Here is a 20,511-nt window from a genome sequence, read left to right as displayed (position 1 = left end):
TTTGTTATTTCTTTGTAGTAGAATTAACAAACTTGTATGTATGTGTAATTTATTAGAAGACCCTTCCAGATTTTGTATTATTAGTCAAATCTCTCATATTTTCACATACTACTTCTATTATTTCATTTTTCACATTTGTATATCTGATCTAGCTGGAATTTAATTTGGTGTAGGAACTGAGTTAGATTAATGTTGTTCATGTAATTGTCTACTTGTCTGAACACCATTAAATGAATAATTTACCTTTTCCCTAACCAATTTAGTATATATACTAATTCCCATATGTATTTGGCTTGACTTTCTAGTCTGTAATAATGATCTAGTTATGCATATTTACCACGTTGTTTCAATCACTGTAGATTTATAATGTTTTACTGTCTTGTATGACCAATATCTCTTCTACTCTTTCTCTCTTCCAAAATTTTTCTCTTCAAGAATATGCTGGACAGGGACTTCCTTGACAGTCCAGTGGTTAAGACTCTGCACTTACAATGCAGGGGATGCAGGTTCAATCCCTGGTCAGGGAACTAGGATCCCACATGCCACGTGACACAGCCAAAAAAAAAAACAAAGAATATGCTGGACAACCTGGAAGAAATGGACAAATTCGTAGAAAGGCACAACCTTCTCAGACTGAACCAAGATGACGCTGAAAATATGAACACACCAATCACAAATAACGACATTGAAACTGTGATTAAAAATCTTCCAACAAACAGAAGTCCAGGACCAGATGGCTTCACAGGCAAATTCTATCAAACATTTACAGAAGAGCTAACACCTATCCTTCTCAAACTCTTCCAAAAAGTTGCAGAGGCAGGAACACTCCCAAGCTCATTCTACAAGGCCACCATCACCCTGATACCAAAACCAGACAAACATACCACAAAAAACCAAAATTACAGGTCAATATCATGAATGAACATAGACGCAAAAATCTTCAACAAAATACTAGCAAACAGAATCCAACAACACAGTAAGAGGATCATACACCATGATCAAGTGGGATTTATCCCAGGGATGCAAGGATTCTTCAATATACACAAATCAATCAATGTGATACACCATATTAACAAATTGAAGAATAAAAACCATATGATCATCTCAATAGATGCAGAAAAAGCTTTTGACAAAATTCAACACGCACTTATGATAAAAACTCTCCAGTAAGCGAGCAAAAGACGTAGAGAACAGACTTGAGGACACAGAGAGGGAAGGTGAAGCTGGAAGGAAGTGAGAGAGTAGCACTGACATACATACATACGAAATGTAAAATGGATGGCTAGTTGGAAGCTGCTGCAAAGCACAGGGAGATCAGCTTGATGTTTTGTGACGACCTAGAGGGGTGGTGGGATAGGAAGGGTGGGATGGAGATGCAAGAGGGAGGGTATATGGGGTTATATGTGTATATAGAGCTGATTCACTTTTTTGTATAGCAGAAACTAACACAACGTTGTAAAGAAATTATACTTCAATAAAGATATTTTTTAAAAAATAAAAATTGAACATAGAAAAAAGAAAGTGGGCATAGAGTGCACATACCTCAAAATAGTAAAGGTCATATATGACAGACCCACAGCTAACATCATTCTCAATGGTGAAAACCTGAAAATATTTCCTCTAAGATCAGGAACAAGACAAGGATGTCCACTCTCGCCACTTTTATTCAACATAGTTTTCGAAGTCCTAGCCATGGCAATCAGAGAAGAAATAGAAATAAAAGGAATCCAAATTGGAAAAGAAGAAGTAAAACTGTCACTATTTGCAGATGAAATGATACTATACACAGAAAATCCTAAAGATGCCACCAGAAAACTAGCAGAATTCATCAATGAATCTGGTAAAGTTGCAGGATACAAAATTAATACACAGAAATCTCTTGCATTCCTATACACTAACAACGAAACATCAGAAAGAGAAATTAAGGAAACAATCCCATGTACCACTGCAACAAAAAGAATAAAATACCTAAGAATAAACCTACCTAAGGAGGCAAAAGACCTGTATATAGAAAACTATAAGATACTGATTAAACTAATCAAAGATGACACAGATGGAGAGATATACCATGTTCTTGGATTGGAAGAATCAATATTGTGAAAATGACTATATTACCCAAGGCAATCTACAGATTCCTTGCAATCTCTATCAAATTACCAATGGCATTTTTCACAGAATTAGAACAAAAAATTTTACATTTTGTATGGAAACACAAAAAAACCCAAATAGCCAAAGCAATCATGAGAAATAAAAACAAAACTATAGCAATCAGGCTTCCTGATTTCAGACTACACTACAAAGCTACAGTAATCAAAAGAGTATGGCACTGGCACAAAAACAGATAATATAGATCGGTAGAACAGGAAAGCCCAGAGATAAATCCACACATCTATGGTCACCTAATCTATGACAAAGGAGTTAAGAATATACAATGGAGGAGGGTTCGGAGAAGATGGCAGAAGAGTAAGATGGGGAGATCACCTTCCTCCTCACAGATGCATCAGAAATACATCTACACATGGAACTTCTCCTATAGAACACCCACCGAACGCTGGCAGAAGACCTCAGACCTCCCAAAAGGCGAGAAACTCCCCACGTAACTGGGTAGGGCAAAAGAAAAAAGAATAAACAGAGACAAAGAATAGGGACGGGACCTACACCAGTGGGAGGGAGCTGTGAAGGAGGAAAGATTCCCACACACTAGAAGCCCCTTCGTAAGCGGAGACTGCGGGTGGTGGAGCGGGAAGCTCCAGAGCCATGGAGGAGAGCGCAGAAACAGGGGTGCGGAGGGCAAAGCGGAGAGCTTCCCGCACAGAGGATCGGTGCCGACTGGCACTCCCCAGCCCGAGAGGCTTGTCTGCTCACCCGCCGGAAGCTGAGGCTCGGGCTTCAGTCGGATCCCAGGGAAAGGTCTGGAGTTGGCAGAGTGAAAACAGCCTGAAGGGGTTAGTGCACCACAGCTAGCCTGGAGAGAGTCCGGTTGAAGTCTGGAGCTGCCGAAGAGGCAAGAGAACTTTTCTTCCCTCTTTGCTTCCTGGTGCGCGAGGAGAGGTGTTTAAGCACACCGCTTAAAGGAGCTCCAGAAACGGGCGCAGAGCTGCCAAAGAGACAAGAGACTTTTTCTTGCCTCTTTGTCTCCTGGTGCGAGAGGAGAGGGGATTAAGGGCACCGCGTAAAGGAGCTCCACAAATGGGCGTGAGCCGCGGCTGTCAGCAAGGACAGTAGAGACAGGTGTGGGACGCTAGGGTTGCTGCTGCCGCCAGCAAGAGGCCTGTGTGCGAGCACAGGTCACTCTCCGCACCACCCCTTCCGGGAGCCCATGCAGCCCACCACTGCCAGGGTCCTGGGACCCAGGGACAGCTTCCCCAGGAGAACGCGTGGCACACATCGGGCCGGTGCAGCATCACGCCGGCCTCTGCCGCCGCGGGCTCGCCCAGCGTCCATGCCCCTCCCTCCCCCCCGGCCTGTGCCAGAGCGCCCGAATCAGCTGCTCCTTTAACCCCGTCCTGTCCGAGCGAAGGGCAGACGCCCTCGGATGACCTACACACAGAGGCGGGGCCAAGTCCAAAGTTGAAACCCAGGAGTTGTGTGAACAAAGAGGAGAGGGGGAGGTCTCTCCCAGCAGCCTCAGAAGCAGCGGATTAAAGGTCCACAATCAACTTGAAGTGCCCTGCATCTGTGGAAAACCCGAATAGACAGCGAAATATCCCAAGTTGAGGCGGTGGACTTTGGGAGCAAGATATACTATTATTTTCCCCTTTTTTCTTTTTGTGAGTGTGTATGTATGTGCTGCTGTGTGAGATTTTGTCTGTATAGCTTTGCTTGCACCATTTGTCCTAGGGTTAGACCGATACTTTTTTTTTTTAATAGAAATTTTTCTCAATAATTATTTTTTATTTTAATAACTATATTTTATCCTACTTTATTTTGTCTTCTCCCTTTCTTTCTTCCTTTCTTCCTTCCTTTCTTCCTTCCTTTCTTCCCTCCTTCCTTGCTTCCTTCCTTCCGTCGTTCCTTCCTTCCTTCCTCCCTTCTTAACTCTCTTCCTTCCTCCCTTTCTTCCTCTCCTCCTTCCTTCCTTCCTTCCTTCAATGCTTTCTTCCTTCCTTGCTTCCTTTCTTCCTTCCTCCCTTCCTTTCTTTCTTTCTTCCTTCCTTCGTTCCCTCCCACCCTCCCTCCCTCCTTCCTTCCTCCCTTCCTTCCTTTCTTTCCTTTTTATTTTTTCTCCCTTTTATTTTGAGCCGTGTGGATTAAAGGTTCTTGACGCTCCAGCCAGGCGTCAGGGCTGTATTTCTGAGGTGGGAGAAACAACCTCAGGACACTGGTCCACAAGAGACCTCCCAGCTCCACGCAATATCAAACGGTGAAAATCTCCCAGAGATCTCCATCTCAACACCAAGACCCAGCTTCACTCAAGGACCAGCAACAAACAGTGCTGGACACCCTATGCCCAACAAAGAGCAAGACAGGTCTACAGCCCCATCCATTAGCAGAGAGGCTGCATAAAATCATAATAAGGCTACCAACATCCCCCCAAACACACCACAAAAGGTGGACCTGCCCACCAGAAAGACAAGATCCAGACTCATCCACCAGAACAGAGGCACTAGTCCCCCCAACCAGGAAACCTACTCAACTCACTGAACCTACCTTACCCACTGGGGACAGCCACCAAAAACAATGGGAACTACGAACCTGCAGCCTGAAAAAAGGAGACCCAAAACACAGTAACATAAGCAAAATGAGAAGACAGAAAAACACACAGTAGATGAAGGAGCAAGATAAAATCACACCAGACCTAACAAATGAAGAGGAAATAGGCAGTCTACCTGAAAAAGAATTCAGAATAATGATAGTAAAGATGATTCAAAATCTTGGAAATAGAATAGACAAATTGCAAGAAACAGTTAACAAGGACCTAAAAGAAATAAAGAGGAAGCAAGCAACGATGAGCAACACAATAAATGAAATGAAAAATACTCTAGATGGGATCAATAGCAGAATAACTGAGGCAGAAGGACAGATAAGTGACCTGGAAGATAAAATAGTGGAAATAACTACTGCAGAACAGAAGAAAGAAAAAAGAATGAAAAGAACTGAGGACAGTCTCAGAGACCTCTGGGACAACATTAAATGCACCAACATTCGAATCATAGGGGTCCCAGAAGAAGAAGAGAAAAAGAAAGGGACTGAGAAAATATTTGAAGAGATTATAGTTGAAAACTTCCCTAATATAGGAAAGGAAATAGTCAATCAAGTCCAGGAAGCACAGAGAGTCCCATACAGGATAAACCCAAGAATAAACACGTCAAGACACATAATAATCAAATTGTCAAAAATTAAATACAAGAAAACATATTAAAAGCAGCAAGGGAAAAACAACAAATAACACACAAGGGAATCCCCATGAGGTTAACAACTGATCTTTCAGCAGAAACCCTACAAGCCAGAAGGGAGTGGCAGGACATATTTAAAGTGATGAAGGAAAAAAACCCATAACCAAGATTACTCTACCCAGCAAGGTTCTCGTTCAGATTTGATGGAGAAATTAAAACCTTTAGAGACAAGCAAAAGCTGAGAGAGTTCAGCACCACCAAACTGGTTATACATCAAATGCTAAAGGAACTTCTCTAGGCAAGAAATACAAGAGAAGGAAAAGACCTACAGAAACAACCTGAAACAATTAAGTAAATGGGAACAGGAACATACATATCGATAATTACCTTAAATGTAAATGGATTAAATGCTCCCACCAAAAGACACAGACTGGCTGAATGGATACAAAAACAAGACCCATATATATGCTGTCTACATGAGAGCCCCCACTTCACACCTAGGGACACATACAGACTGACAGTAAGGGGATGGAAAAAGATATTCCATGCAAATGGAAATCAGAAGAAAGCTGGAGTAGCAATTCTCATATCAGACAAAATAGACTTTAAAATAAAAACCATTACAACAGACAAAGAAGGACACTACATAATGATCAAGGGATCGATCCATGAAGAAGATATAACAATTGTAAATATTTATGCACCCAACACAGGAGCACCTCAATATATAAGTCAAATACTAACAGCCATAAAAGGGGAAATTGACAGTAACACAATCAAAGTAGGGGACTTTAACACTCCACTTTCACCAATGGACAGATCATCCAAAATGAAAATAAATAAGGAAACACAAGCTTTAAATGATACATTACACAAGATGGACTTAATTGATATTTATAGGACATTCCATCCAAAAACAACAGAATACACATTTTTCCCAAGTGCTCATGGAACATTCTCCAGGATCGATCATATCTTGGGTCACAAATCTAGCCTTGGCAAATTTAAGAAAATTGAAATCGTATCGAGTATCTTTCCCAACCACAATGCTATGAGACTAGATATCAATTACAGGAAAAGATCTGTAAAGAATACAAACACATGGAGGCTAAACAATACACTACTTAATAACGAAATGATCACTGAAGAAATCAAAGAGGAAATCAAAAAATACTTAGAAACAAATGACAGTGGAGACACGATGACCCAAAACCTATGGGATACAGCAAAAGCAGTTCTAAGAGGGAAGTTTATAGCAATACAATCATACCTTAAGAAACAGGAAACATCTCGAATAAACAACCTAACTTTGCACCTAAAGCAATTAGAGAAAGAAGAACAAAAAAAACCCAAATTTAGCAGAAGGAAAGAAATCATAAAGATCTGATCAGAAATAAATGAAAAAGAAATGAAGGAAACAATAGCAAGGATCAGTAAAAGTAAAAGCTGGTTCTTTGAGAAGATAAATAAAATTGGTAAACCATTAGCCAGACTCATCAAGAATAAAAGGGAGAAGACTCAAATCAACAGAATTAGAAATGAAAAAGGAGACGTAACAACTGACACTGCAGAAATACAAAAGATTATTAGAGATGACTACAAGCAACTGTATGCCAATAAAATGGACAACCTGGAAGAAATGGACAAATTCTTAGAAATGCACAAGCTGCCGAGTCTGAACCAGGAAGAAATAGAAAATATGAACACACCAATCACAAGCCCTGAAATTGAAACTGTGATTAAAAATCTTCCAACAAACAAAAGCCCAGGACCAGATGGCTTCACAGGAGAATTCTATCAAACATTTAGAGAAGAGCTAACACCTATCCTTCTCAAACTCTTCCAAAAGATAGCAGAGGGAGGAACACTCCCAAACTCATTCTATGAGGCCACCGTCACCCTGATACCAAAACCAGACAAACACGTCACAAAGAAACAAAACTACAGGCCAATATCACTGATGAACATAGATGCAAAAATCCTCAACAAAATACTAGCAAACAGAATGCAACAGCACATTAAAAGGATCATACATCATGATCAAGTGGGGTTTATTCCAGGAATGCAAGGATTCTTCAATATACGCAAATCAATCAATGTGATACACCATATCAACAAACTGAAGGAGAAAAACCATATGATCATCTCAATAGATGCAGAGAAAGCTTTTGACAAAATTCAACACCCATTTATGATAAAAACCCTGCAGAAAGTAGGCATAGAGGGAACTTTCCTCAACATAATTAAGGCCATATATGACAAACCCACAGCCAGCATTGCTCTCAATGGTAAAAAATTGAAACCATTTCCACTAAGATCAGGAACAAGACAAGGTTGCCCACTCTCACCACTCTTATTCAACAGTTTTGGAAGTTCTAGCCACAGCAATCAGAGAAAAAAAAAGAAATAAATGGAATCCAAATAGGAAAAGAAGAAGTAAAGCTGTCACTGTTTGCAGATGACATGATACTACACATAGAGAATACTAAGGATGCTACCAGAAAACTACTAGAGCTAATCAATGAATTTGGTAAAGTAGCAGGATACAATATTAATGCACAGAAATCTCTGGCATTCTTATACACTAATGATAAAAAATCTGAGAGGGAAATTAAGAAAACACTCCCATTTACCATTGCAACAAAAAGAATAAAATATCTACGAATAAACCTACCTAAGGAGACAAGAGACTTGTATGCAGAAAACTATAAGACACTGATGAAAGAAATTAAAGATGATACAAACAGGTGGAGAAATATACCATGTTCTTGGATGGGAAGAATCAACATTGTGAAAATGACTCTACTACCCAAAGCAATCTACAGATTCAATGCAATCCCTATCAAATTACCACTGGCATTTTTTACAGAACTAGAACAAACAATTTCACAATTTGGATGGAAACACAAAATACCCCGAATAGCCAAAGCAATCTTGAGAACGAAAAATGTAGCTGGAGGAATCAGGCTCCCTGACTTCAGACTATACTACAAGGCTACAGTAATCAAGACAGTATGGTACTGGCACAAAAACAGAAATATAGATCAATGGAACAGGAGAGAAAGCCCAGAGATAAACCCACACACGTATGGTCACCTTACCTTTAATAAAGGAGGGAAGGATATACAGTGGAGAAAAGACAGCCTCTTCAATAAGTGGTGCTGGGAAAACTTGACAGCTACCTGTAGAAGTATGAAATTAGAACACTCCCTAACACCATACACAAAAATAAATTCAAAATGGGTTAAAGACCTACATGTAAGGCCAGACACTATCAAACTCTTAGAGGAAAACATAGGCAGAACACTCTATGACATAAATCACAGCAAGATCCTTTTTGACCCATCTCCTAGAGAAATGGAAATTTTAAAAAAAATAAACAAATGGGATCTAATGTGCAGGCAGTTAGCCTTCTCTGTCTAGGTTCATCAAGTAACCCCTACCACAAGCCTATGTCCCTGTTTTGTGTGAAAATCTATGTAGGAAGAAAGAAACAAATAGTGCAATTTCTTTCAAGCCTCAGAAAAGGCAGAAATAAACTTCACAAAATTCTAGGACAGAAGCTGAGGCAGACAAACAGAATGCAGAAAAAGAGCCAGCTAGAACCCCTGGAGTGATGAGTTCCTCAAGAAAAGTCAGGCAGGATAGTGCCTGGTTAGAGAAAAACAGTCATTTGATTTGTTTGTATATTTATTCTGAATAGTTTTTCCACTCTTTATATGTATTTTTGGTAAAATGTCCCGTTTTATAAAATGAAGTTTTGTGTGTTTTTTTACAAACAGGAATCTATAATATTTTTATAGAGCTGGAATATGCAAGGCTAATTTTGTAGTTTATCAAAAAGCAGGTGCTCTCCAGGGAGGCAAGTGAGTCTCTGTTGCCACCTAGTGAACATTTCTAAATGGGAAACAGTAGAGCAGGCTCACCATGGGTGCTTGGAGCCTTCAACCACATCTCACCAATGACATCCATGTGACAGCCACTGAGAGGTCAGAGCAGTTTGGGAAAGCCAACCCATAATTAAGCGTCATTTCTTATTAGAAGCAGATCACATTTAAAAGATCTTGAAAAATTGCTTGCAATATTTGACGCAAAGCATCAGAAATTGAACAGGAGCTCTCACCAGATCTATGTGCCGTACTCCTTTTCTACTCTCCAATATTATGTTCACATTTTCTCTGAACCAAAGTGCTGCTTTGTTGACTTAAATATTCATATTCAGTGTATGGACCACGTGAGCTGACCATACTCTACGTCCAAACCTAACTTACTTGATTCTTTGGATTTCAAACCTGTGACATGTGCCCTCTTTGTTCTCCAGATACAACAGCCTGTCATCCAAGCCTATCATTTCCACTTTCAAAATATTTTTATTTTTTGAATTTTATTTTTTATACAGCAGGTTCTTATTAGCCATCTATTTTATACATATTAGTGTATGTATGTCAATCCCAATCTCCCCATTCATACCACCACCACCGCCACCACCACCACACCCCCACTTCCCCCCTTGGTGTCCATATATTCGTTCTCTACATCTGTGTCTCTACTTCTGCCTCAAAATATCTTTAAATTAACCCTTTCTTCCTACCGCCACATCCCATTCCTGGTCTTTATCCTTGAATTCTGGATTCTCTCATTTATTCAGCACATTTTGACTGGGCACTACTGCTGGTATATTCAGCCACAGCACTGGGCAGAGGGTAGAGAAATGAGCGCAGTACCACCTGTGGACCCAGGAGAAGGCTTAGTTACAGAAACTTTCAGGTGAAACTGTGTAGCTCAAGTCAAGAAGGATGAGGAACTTTGCTGCTGGGCTTCCTGAAGTGAACTCTTTCTAGTTCAATCCACCGTGCCTTCTCTTCAGCCTGACTGCTCTCCTTCATTCCTGATTCGAAGCTTTCAAAGTTCCCTCCTTCATCCATTCAGCTCACGCACTGAGTCTGTATGGCTCTGTGCTCAGAGATACAGATGGGATGAGATCCAGCCCCTGGCCTCAAGGAGCTCAGCAGGAAAAAGACCAGCAGACCCACAATTATGGACAGAGCCTCCTGAAGCAGGGATAACAGGTGCTCTGGGGTCTCAGAGCGGGCATGAGAAATTCTGCTAGGCTATGGGAAGAGCTGGCCTGGGGAGGTTTCCAAGAGAAGGTGACATTCACACTGGACCCTGAAAGATGAGTAGAAGTTTATCAGCTGGACGTGGGGGAAGGCTAAGCAGAGAGCACCCCAGGCAAAGGGAACTGCAGGTGGAAAGACACAGAAGAACAAACAGAGGGCTCAGGGACAGCAGTCCCTCTGCATGGTGGAAGAGGAAGTGTATGGCTAATGTGGTAATGACCCAGATTCTGACCACACCACTGGATGTGATGGCTATATGTTCCCTCTATCATGTGGATTTATCATCCCTGAGGATGCCTGTGGCCATAACAACTAATAATAAGGTTTCAAATAAATGAAATCCCATGCAGCCACTTCTCATTTCACATGCCTTTGCACTGCTATGGCTGGGCTGGTATGGGGCTCAACAGTCACTGTGAATCAGGCTCTGGGATCAGGGCTCATATTCACAAGTCATAGTGTGGACTGAAGGGGTATAAGTTGTAGAACTGAGGCATCTATTGCCCTAGCTGCAGGAGTGTTGGCATCTAATGTCTCAGACGAGCTTTTCTCTAAGACTTGCTCTTAGTTGAAGAGAGCAGCCTCACCCAAAGTCATCACTTCCTCCCATATATAACTCTCATCCAGTGATAGATACAGGGAACAAAGCCTGGGCCCCTTTCCTTGACACAGAACAACTATAAGGGACCACTCCAGCCCCAGGGCCTCCCATGGGATTGCCTGACCTTGTCACATCTGTATGGCAGTTCAACTCCCTCTTCCCCATCCTGCTTCCTTCACTCCACCATAGGTGTTCATCCCAAGAACACACTCCAAGGCACAGAAATCTCTGTCTCAGAGTCTGCTTTCCAGAGAATCTTATCCATAACAGATACCCTAGGCAGCCTGGTTCCCTTTAAAATAAGACCAGATGGTATTAACATAGTTTCAGAAGGACTATTTCGATCTGAAGGAAGTTGGTCTGCTATGGAAACCCCATAGAGGTTCACCCAAGCTCTGTGCTGGGAGAAGGAGCCTTATCAAGGCCTTGCAAGCTCTATTCCACCTGGAACGATACTTTCCTCCTGAGGAGATAGATGTGTAGGGCTGCTGAAATCTGATGCCATTAAATGAACCTGCATCCTGTAACTAAATCCTCTTTCCCATTTCTTATGCTCATCAAGAGACAGTGTGATTCTCATCTGCCTTTCTGTGTACCTGCAGACAAAGAGTGCCTGAATGTGCGGTCCATCTGGTAGTTACAATTTCTTATTTTCAATCATCACATTGACATTCAGGCTTGGAGTCCACCATTTGCAAACTCCGTCAGCCTGAGTGGACTGATGGGTGCTGAGAGCAGGGAAGACATATGTGCAAGCCCACAAGGCAGAATTCAAAACTTGGATGATAGTCAATTCACCATGGCGATGCTCTTCTGGTGGTCTCTCGGTGGACAGACAGTCCACTGCTTCTTATGATATCTCAGCCTAGACTTTCAAATGTCTATAGACTTAACTCAGAGGGAACACAGAAACAGTTTGGCTTTCTCAATGTAGACCCTACTCAGACCAAACTCACTAAGAAACAGACCTCTTTTCCCTCAGATTTCAGGAGAAATGACTGGGTGGTTGGAAGAGATTTTTTCATAACCAAAGGAAACTAAAGAAATTGAGAGCTCCCCCTGGAGTAAACCATAACTAAGGCCCTCCTTTGAGGAGATACTGTTGATATATTAAAGCAAGAATTTCTATAAATAATCCTCTTGGAATAAAGGAGTTGATTGGATGATTGTTCTGGTAACTGCCTTCTGACTTCACTTTAAAATCTCAACAAATGTGGTTTTATTTTATCTTGTTGCAGTTGTTTCAATTGTACTTTTATTCTTCCTAATATAATTTTTATCTTTCTAATTTTATTTTGCATTTTGTTTTTATTCTTTGATACTGTACTGCTTTTTTCTTTCTTACTTCCTTTTTTTTTTTTTTTTTTTTTTACCATGCCACAAAGCTTACAGGATCTTGGTTCCAGGCCAGAGGTCAGGCCCGAGCTCCTGTGGCGGGATCTCCAAGTCCAAACCACTGGAAAAACAGTGAACCTCAGAGCCCAGAGAATAACAATTGGAGTGAGGCCTCCAGGAGGTCCTCATCTCAGCACCAAGACCCAGCTCTATCCAACTGCCTGTAAACTCCAGTGCTGGACGTCTCAGGCCAAACAACCAGTAAGACAGGAATACAGCACCACCCATAAACAAAACAAAACAAAATGAAACGACAAAATATGTTACACATGAAGGAGAAAGGTAAAAACCTACAAGACCAAATAAATGAAGACGAAATAGGCAACCTACCTGGAAAAGAATTCAGAGTAATGATAGTAAAGATGATCCAAACCTCAGAAACACAATGGAGAAAATACAAGAAATATTTAACAAGGATCTAGAAGAACTAAAGAGCAAACAAACAGTGATGAATACAATTACTGAAACTAAAAGTACTCTAGAAGGAATCAATAACAGAATAGCTGAAGAAGAAGAACGGATAAGTGACCTGGAAGATAAAATGGTGGAACTAACTGCCAGGGACCAGAATAAAGAAAAAAAAATGAAAAGAAATGAAGACAGTCACAGAGACTTCTGGGACAACATTAAACGCACCAACATTCAAATTATAGGGGTCCCAGAAGAAGAGAAAAAGAAAGGGATTGAGAAAATATTTGAAGACATTATAGTTGAAAACTTCCCTAATATGGGAAAGGAAATAGTTAATCAAGTCCAGGAAGCATAGAGAGTCCCATACAGGATAAACCCAAGAAGAAACACGCCAAGACACATATTAATCAAACTATCAAAAATTAAATAGAAAGAAAAAATATTATAAGCAGCAAGGGAAAAGCAACAAATAATATACAAGGGAATCCCCATAAGGTTAACAGCTGATCTTTCAGCAGAAACTCTGCAAGCCAGAAGGGAGTGGCAGGACATACTGAAAGTGATGAAAGGGAGAAACCTACAACCAAGATTACTCTACCCAGCAAGGATCTCATTCAGATTCAATAGAGAAATTAAAACTTTTACAGATAAGCAAAACTTAAGAGAATTCAGCACCACCAAACCAGCTTTACAACACATTAAAGGAACTTCTCTAGACCAGAAACACAAGAGAAGGAAAAGACCTACAAAACAAACCCAAAACAATTAAGAAAATGGTAATAGGAACATACATATCAATAATTACCTTAAATGTAAATGGATTAACTGCTCCAACTAAAAGGCACAGACTGGCTGAATGGATACAAAAACAATACCTGTACATATGCTGTCTACAAGAGACCCATTTCAGACCTAGGGACAGAGACAGCCTGAAAGTGAGGGGAAGGAAAAAGATATTCCATGTAAATGGAAATCAAAAGAAAGCTGGAGTAGCAATTCTCATATCAGACAAAATAGATGTTAAAGTAACGACTATTACAACACAAAGAAGGACACTACATAATGATCAAGGGGTCAACCCAAGAAGAAGATATAACAATTGTAAATATATATGCACCCAACATAGGAGCACCTCAATACATAAGTCAAATGCTAAGAGACATAAAAGAGGAAATGGACAGTAATGCAATAATACCAGGGAACTTTAACACCCCATTTTCAACAATGGACAGATCATCCAAAATGAAAATAAATACGGCAACACAAGCTTTAAATGACACATTAAACAAGATAGGACATTCCACCCAAAACAACAGAATATACTTTCTTCTGAAGTGCTCACGGAACATTCTCCAGGATAGACCATATTCTGGGCCACAAATCAAGCCTTGGTAAATTTAATAAAATTGATATCATATCAAATATCTTTTCCAACCACAATGCTATGAGACTAGATATCAATTACACGAAAAATACTGTAAAAAATACAAACACATGGAGGCTAAACAATACACTACTAAAGAACCAAGGGAGCACTGAAAAAATCAAAGGGGAAGTAAAAAAAATACCTAAAAACAAATGACAATAAAAACGTGATGACACAAAACCTATGGGATGCAGCAAAAGCAACTGTAAGAGGGAAGTTTATAGCAATACAATCCTACCTCGAGAAACAAGAAACAAATCAAATAAACAACCTAACCTTACACCTAAAGCAATTAGAGAAAGAAAAGCAAAAAACCTCCAAAGTTAGCAAGGAAAGAAATCATAAAGATCAGATCAGAAATACATGAAATACAAATGAAGGAAACGATAGCAAAGATCAATAAAACTAAAAGCTGGTTCTTTGAGAAGATAAACAAAATTGATAAACCATTAGCCAGACTCATCAAGAAAAACAGGGAGAAGACTCAAATCAACAGAATTAGAAATGAAAAAGGAGAAGTAACACTGCAGAAATACAAAGGATCATGAGAGATTACTACAAGCGAATATATGCCAATAAAATGGACAACCTGGAAGAAATGGACAAATTCTTAGAAAAGCACAACATTCCTAGAGAGAACCAGGAAGAAATAGAAAATATAAACCAATTACAAGCACTGAAATTGAAACTGTGATTAAAAGTCTTCCAACAACAACAAAAAGCCTAGGACCAGATGGCTTCACAGGCAAATTCTATCAAACATTTAGAGAAGAGCTAACACCTATACTTGTCAAACTCTTCCAAAATACAGCAGAGGGAGGAACACTCCCAAACTCATTCTACAAGGCCACCATCACTCTGATACCAAAACCAGACAAAGATGTCACAAAAAAAGAAAAGTACAGGCCAATATCACTCATGAACATAGATGCAAAAATCCTCAACAAAATACTGGCAAACAGAATCCAACAGCACATTAATAGGATCATACACCATGAGATCAAGATGGGTTTATCTCAGGAATGCAAGGATTCTTCAATATGCAAATCAATCAATGTGATACACCATATTAACAAATTGAAGGAGAAAAACCATATGATAATCTCAACAGATGCAGAAAAAGCTTTTGACAAAATTCAACACCCATTTATGATTAAAAAAACTCTCCACAAAGTAGGCACAGAAGGAACTTACCTCAACATAATAAAGGCCATATATGACAAACCCACAGCCAACATCGTTCTCAAAGGTGAAAAACTGAAACCATTTTCTCTAAATTAGGAACAAGACAAGGTTGCCCACTCTCACCACTATTATTCAACACAGTTTTGGAAGTTTTAGCTTCAGCAATCAGAGAAGAAAAAGAAATAAAAGGAATCAAAATCAGAAAAGAAGAAGTAAAATTGTCACTGTTTGCAGATGACATGATACTATCCATAGAGAATCCTAAAGATGCTACCAGAAAACTACTAGAGCTAATCAGTGAATTTGGTAGAGTAGCAGGTTACAAAATTAATGCACAGAAATCTCTTGCATTCCTATACACTAATGATGAAAAATCTGAAAGAGAAATTAAGGAAACATTCCCATTTACCACTACAACAAAATGAATAAAATACCCAGTAATAAACCTATCTAAGGAGACAAAACACCTGATGCAGAAAACTATAAGACACTGATGAAAGAAATTAAAGATGATACAAACAGGTGGAGAGATATATCATGTTCTTGGATTGGAAGAATCAACATTGTGAAAATGACTATACTACCCAAAGCAATCTACAGATTCAATGAAATCCCTTTCAAACTACCAATGGCATTTTTCACAGAACTAGAACAGAAAATTTCACAATTTGTAATGGAAACACAAAAGACCCTAAATAGCCAAAGCAACCTTGAGAAAGAAAACTGGAGCTGGAAGAACCTAGGGGTAAGACAGAAATAAAGACACAGACCTACTAGAGAATGGACTTGAGGATATCGGAGGGGGAAGGGTAAGCTGTGACAAAGTGAGAGAGTGGCATGGACATATATACACTACCAAACGTAAAATAGCTAGTGGGAAGCAGCTGCATAGCACAGGGAGATCAGCTTGGTGGTTTGTGACCACCTAGAGGGGTGGGATAGGGAGGGTGAGAGGGTGGAGACGCAAGAGGGAAGAGATATGGGAACATATGTATATGTATAACTGATTCACTTTGTTATAAAGCAGAAGCTAACACACCATTGTAAAGCAATTATACTCTAATAAAGATGTTAAAAAAAGGGAACAGTCTGATGTTTATTGCCTAAGTTTTGTCATGTTCTATATAAAAACAATCTTTCAAATATCAATATAATCTTGTCTCATAACCACTGCAGTTGAAATGTCTCTGTTCAGAAAAGGTGCCAAGAAAACAGATCAGATACGATAAAGGGGACTTAAGAAAAAAAAATAAATAAAAATAATATAAAATAAAAGCTTTTGTACAGCAAAGGAAACCATAAAAAAGATGAAAAGACAACTCTCAGAATGGGAGAAAATATTTGCAAGCGAAGCAACTGACAAAGGATTAATCTCCAAAATATACAAGCAGCTCATGCAGCTCAATGTCAAAAAAACAAACAACCCAATCCAAAAATGTACAGAAGACCTAAATAGACATTTCTCCCAAGAAGTTATACAGATTGCCAACAAACACATGAAAGGATGCTCAACATCACTAATCATTAGAAAAATGCAAATCAAAACTACAATGAGGGGGCTTCCCTGGTGGTGCAGTGGGACGTGGGTTCATGCCCTGGTCCGGGAAGATCCCACAGGCTGCGGAGTGCTGGGCCCGTGAGCCATGGCCACTGAGCCTGCGCGTGCAGAGCCTGTGCTCCTCAACGGGAGAGGCCACAACAGTGAGAGGCCCGCGTACCACAAAAAAAAAAAAAAAAAACTACAATGAGGTATCACCTCACACCGGTCAGAATGGCCATCATCAAAAAGTCTACAAACAATAAATGCTGGAGAAGGTGTGGAGAAAAGGGAACCCTCTTGCACTGTTGGTGGGAATGTCAATTGATACGGCCACTATGGAGAACAGTACGGAGGTTCTTTAAAAAACTAAAAATAACTACCATATGACTCAGCAATCCCATTGCTGGGCATATACCCTGAGAAAACCAAAATTCAAAAAGAGTCCTGGGGACTTCCCTTTTGGCACAGTGGTTAAGAATCCACCTGCCAATGCAGGTGACACGGGTTTGAGCCCTGGTCCGGGAAGATCCCACATGCCGCGGAACAACTAAGCCTGTGCACCACAACTAGTGAGCCTGTGCTCTAGAGCCCACGTGCCACAACTACTGAAGCCCGTGCACCTAGAACCTGTGCTCCGCAACACGAAGCCACTGCAAAGAGAAGCCTGTGAACTGCAAAGAGTAGCCCCTGCTCACTGCAATTAGAGAAAGCCCATGCGCAGCAACGAAAACCCAACACAGCTATAAATAAATAAATTTATAAAAGAAAAAAAAAGTCATGTACCACAATGTTCACTGCAGCTCTATTTACAATAGCCAGTATGTGGAAGCAACCTAATTGTCCATTGACAGATGAATGGATAAAGAAGATGTGGCACATATATACAATGAATATTACTCAGCCATAAAAAGAAAAGAAACTGAGTTATTTGTAGTGAGGTGGATGGACCCAGAGTCTGTCATACAGAGTGAAGTAATCAGAAAGAGAAAAACAAATACCATATGCTAACAAATATATATGGAATCTAAAAAAAATGGTTCTGATAAGCATAAGGGCAAGACAGGAATAAAGACACAGATGTAGAGAATGGACTTAAGGACACGGGGAGGGGGAAGGGTAAGCTGGGACAAAATGAGAGAGTAGGATTGACGTATATTCACTACCAAATGTAAAATAGATAGCTAGTGGGAAACAGCTGCATAGCACAGGGAGATCAGCTTGGTGCTTTGTGACCACCTAGAGGGGTAGGATAGGGAGGGTAGGAGGGAGATGCAAGAGGGAGGGGATATGGGGATTATATGTGTATGTATAGCTGATTCACTTTGTTATAAAGCAGAAACTAACACACCATTGTAAAGCAATTATACTCCAATAAAGATGTTAAAAATAAAAAAACTCAACAGAAAAGTGATGATATTATAAGTAAACAGCCAGTCAAAACCATATCTGCCCAGCCTGCTTGATGCCGTGAAGAACATCCACTCGGCTTCTAGTCCCTGAGAGCAGGAGGCCTGGCTATTACCTTCCAGATCATGTCTTTGAGAAATGAAATTCTGGATGGACATTTCCTGTCTCTCACAATCTGGCATTTCTTTGTGGGGAGAGGGGTATTCTCCAAGTCTCTGCTTTGATAACTGACTTCAAAATGGAATTTAGGAAATCACTCTCATCTCTACACCACCTCTATCTCCTCCCTAATCTCTCTCCTCAACACCACATTACATCCTGCTCCTATATGGCGTGTGGGTCCCCAGAGGTCTACTGCAGCAGAACATGTATGACCTCTGGTCATTTGGTCAGTTGAGGTGACTTTCTCCTGGCCAGGTGTGTCAGCTGGACCTGGTGACATGATGGTTGAGGTGCTGGCAAGGCCTGTCTCAGAGTGGCAGTGCTGGTGGAGAGCTCCAACTATCTCCCCAAGCCCCTCTCTTACTCCTTAGGCAAAGGAGGCTCAGGGAGTGTTGTGAGCAGAGTCCAGAACTGATTCCTAGACCAGGGCCCCTTCCACCAGGACATTTGCTGAGCTGTTTCACTCATGCACTAATCAATCACACATTTAGACAACTACTTAGTCCACAAATGTTCAATAAGCCTCTACCGTGGGAAAGCACAGAGCTGGGGTCAATAAAAGGAGCAGGGGGGCTTCCCTGGTGGCACAGGGGTTGAGAGTCTGCCTGCCGATGCAGGGGACACGGGTTTGTACCCTGGTCTGGGAAGATCCCACATGCTGTGGAGCGGCTGGGCCTGTGAGCCATGGCCACTGAGCCTGCGCATCCACAGCCTGTGCTCCGCAATGGGAGAGGCCACAACAGTGAGAGGCCCGCGTACTGCAAAAAAAAAAAAAAAAAAAGCAGGAAGAAGTGCTGGTGCTGAATTCATTCATTAGTTCCAACAGTTTTTTTAATGTGTGGAATCTTCAGGATTTTCTACATATAGTTCATGTCATCTGTGAACAGAGATCATTTTACTTCTTCGTTTCCAATTTGGATGCACTTTATTTCTTTTTCTTGCCTAATTGCTCTAGCTAGGAATAGGGAGGGCTTTTTAAAGGCTCTGTCTGTGGCCCTATAGGGTTGTCTTCCTCCCTTCCCTAAATCCCCAGTATGCTAAACTAATTCTTTTGGCTTAACTGACTTGCCCACGTCACACCGAATATTTGGTTAAGGCAGGAATTAGTCTGAGAACTATCCAACCACAGATCAATCAGGCTCTTTCCACTTTCTCTTGAGCTAAGTGATCTATCATTATTAAAATGACATCATTAAATTGAACAGGTAACACCCATTGACACGTCAACATAGATTCCTTTAGAAAAGGGAGTTCCAAGATTAGGTCAGTATTGACTCTGCGGGAGCAGAGAAAGATGTAGAATTGGATCCAGGAGGGAATGGGGCCTCTGGAGAGCAAAGGAAAGGCAGTGGAGGACCTTAGGTAAGGGGTAGAGAAAAAAGGAGCAGAGTTGATGGGGGGCTATGTACATTCTGATTGAGGTGGCTACCTGTTTCCCATACTCCCATCCATGGGGAATCACCAGCATGATTTTTGTTATTTTCTAGGACCACTTGTACTATTATTGACTCTGTTTTTCTAAAAATAAATATTTTTTCAAAGGAAACTTTATATCTCTACTCTAAATCCCTACCAGAATCATTTGCCATAAATAGAATGTAACTGTAGAAAATACATACAATGAAAACAATATCACATTGTTAAATTCTACGTCTGACAAAGGATGCCAGCCTGGGGCTTATTTTCTCCGGTAAATAGAGAGAATAGCATGAGTTAGGGAGGTGTGGAAAACATTACCACCATGCTAAATTTCTCCCTGAAACAATTAGAAAAATGAGGAAACAATTAAAATGGGAATAACTTTCTCACCCTCTAATTCAAAGTTATTTTATGTTGGGGTGCTGTCCTATCTAAAATTACCTCCCACACCTCCAATGGAACATATGCTTAAATAAAGAAATTCTGAGGTGGAGAATCAGATCTGCCTT

At 40.5% G+C, this 20,511-nt stretch overlaps 1 non-coding gene across 1 annotated transcript; it reads left to right on the top strand.

The window, feature by feature from the left end:
* Positions 1-454: 454 nt before the first annotated feature.
* On the top strand, positions 455-527 carry TRNAV-UAC (transfer RNA valine (anticodon UAC)). Its single transcript has one exon. It is a non-coding gene; the product is annotated as a tRNA-Val (tRNA).
* The last annotated feature ends 19,984 nt before the right edge of the window (positions 528-20,511 follow it).

The sequence above is a fragment of the Kogia breviceps genome, chromosome 3 (assembly GCF_026419965.1).
Source record: "Kogia breviceps isolate mKogBre1 chromosome 3, mKogBre1 haplotype 1, whole genome shotgun sequence".
Classification (NCBI taxonomy): Eukaryota; Metazoa; Chordata; class Mammalia; order Artiodactyla; family Physeteridae; genus Kogia; species Kogia breviceps.
The sequence above is the reverse complement of the archived record's forward strand: the minus strand, read 5'-3'. Positions and strand labels throughout refer to the sequence as shown.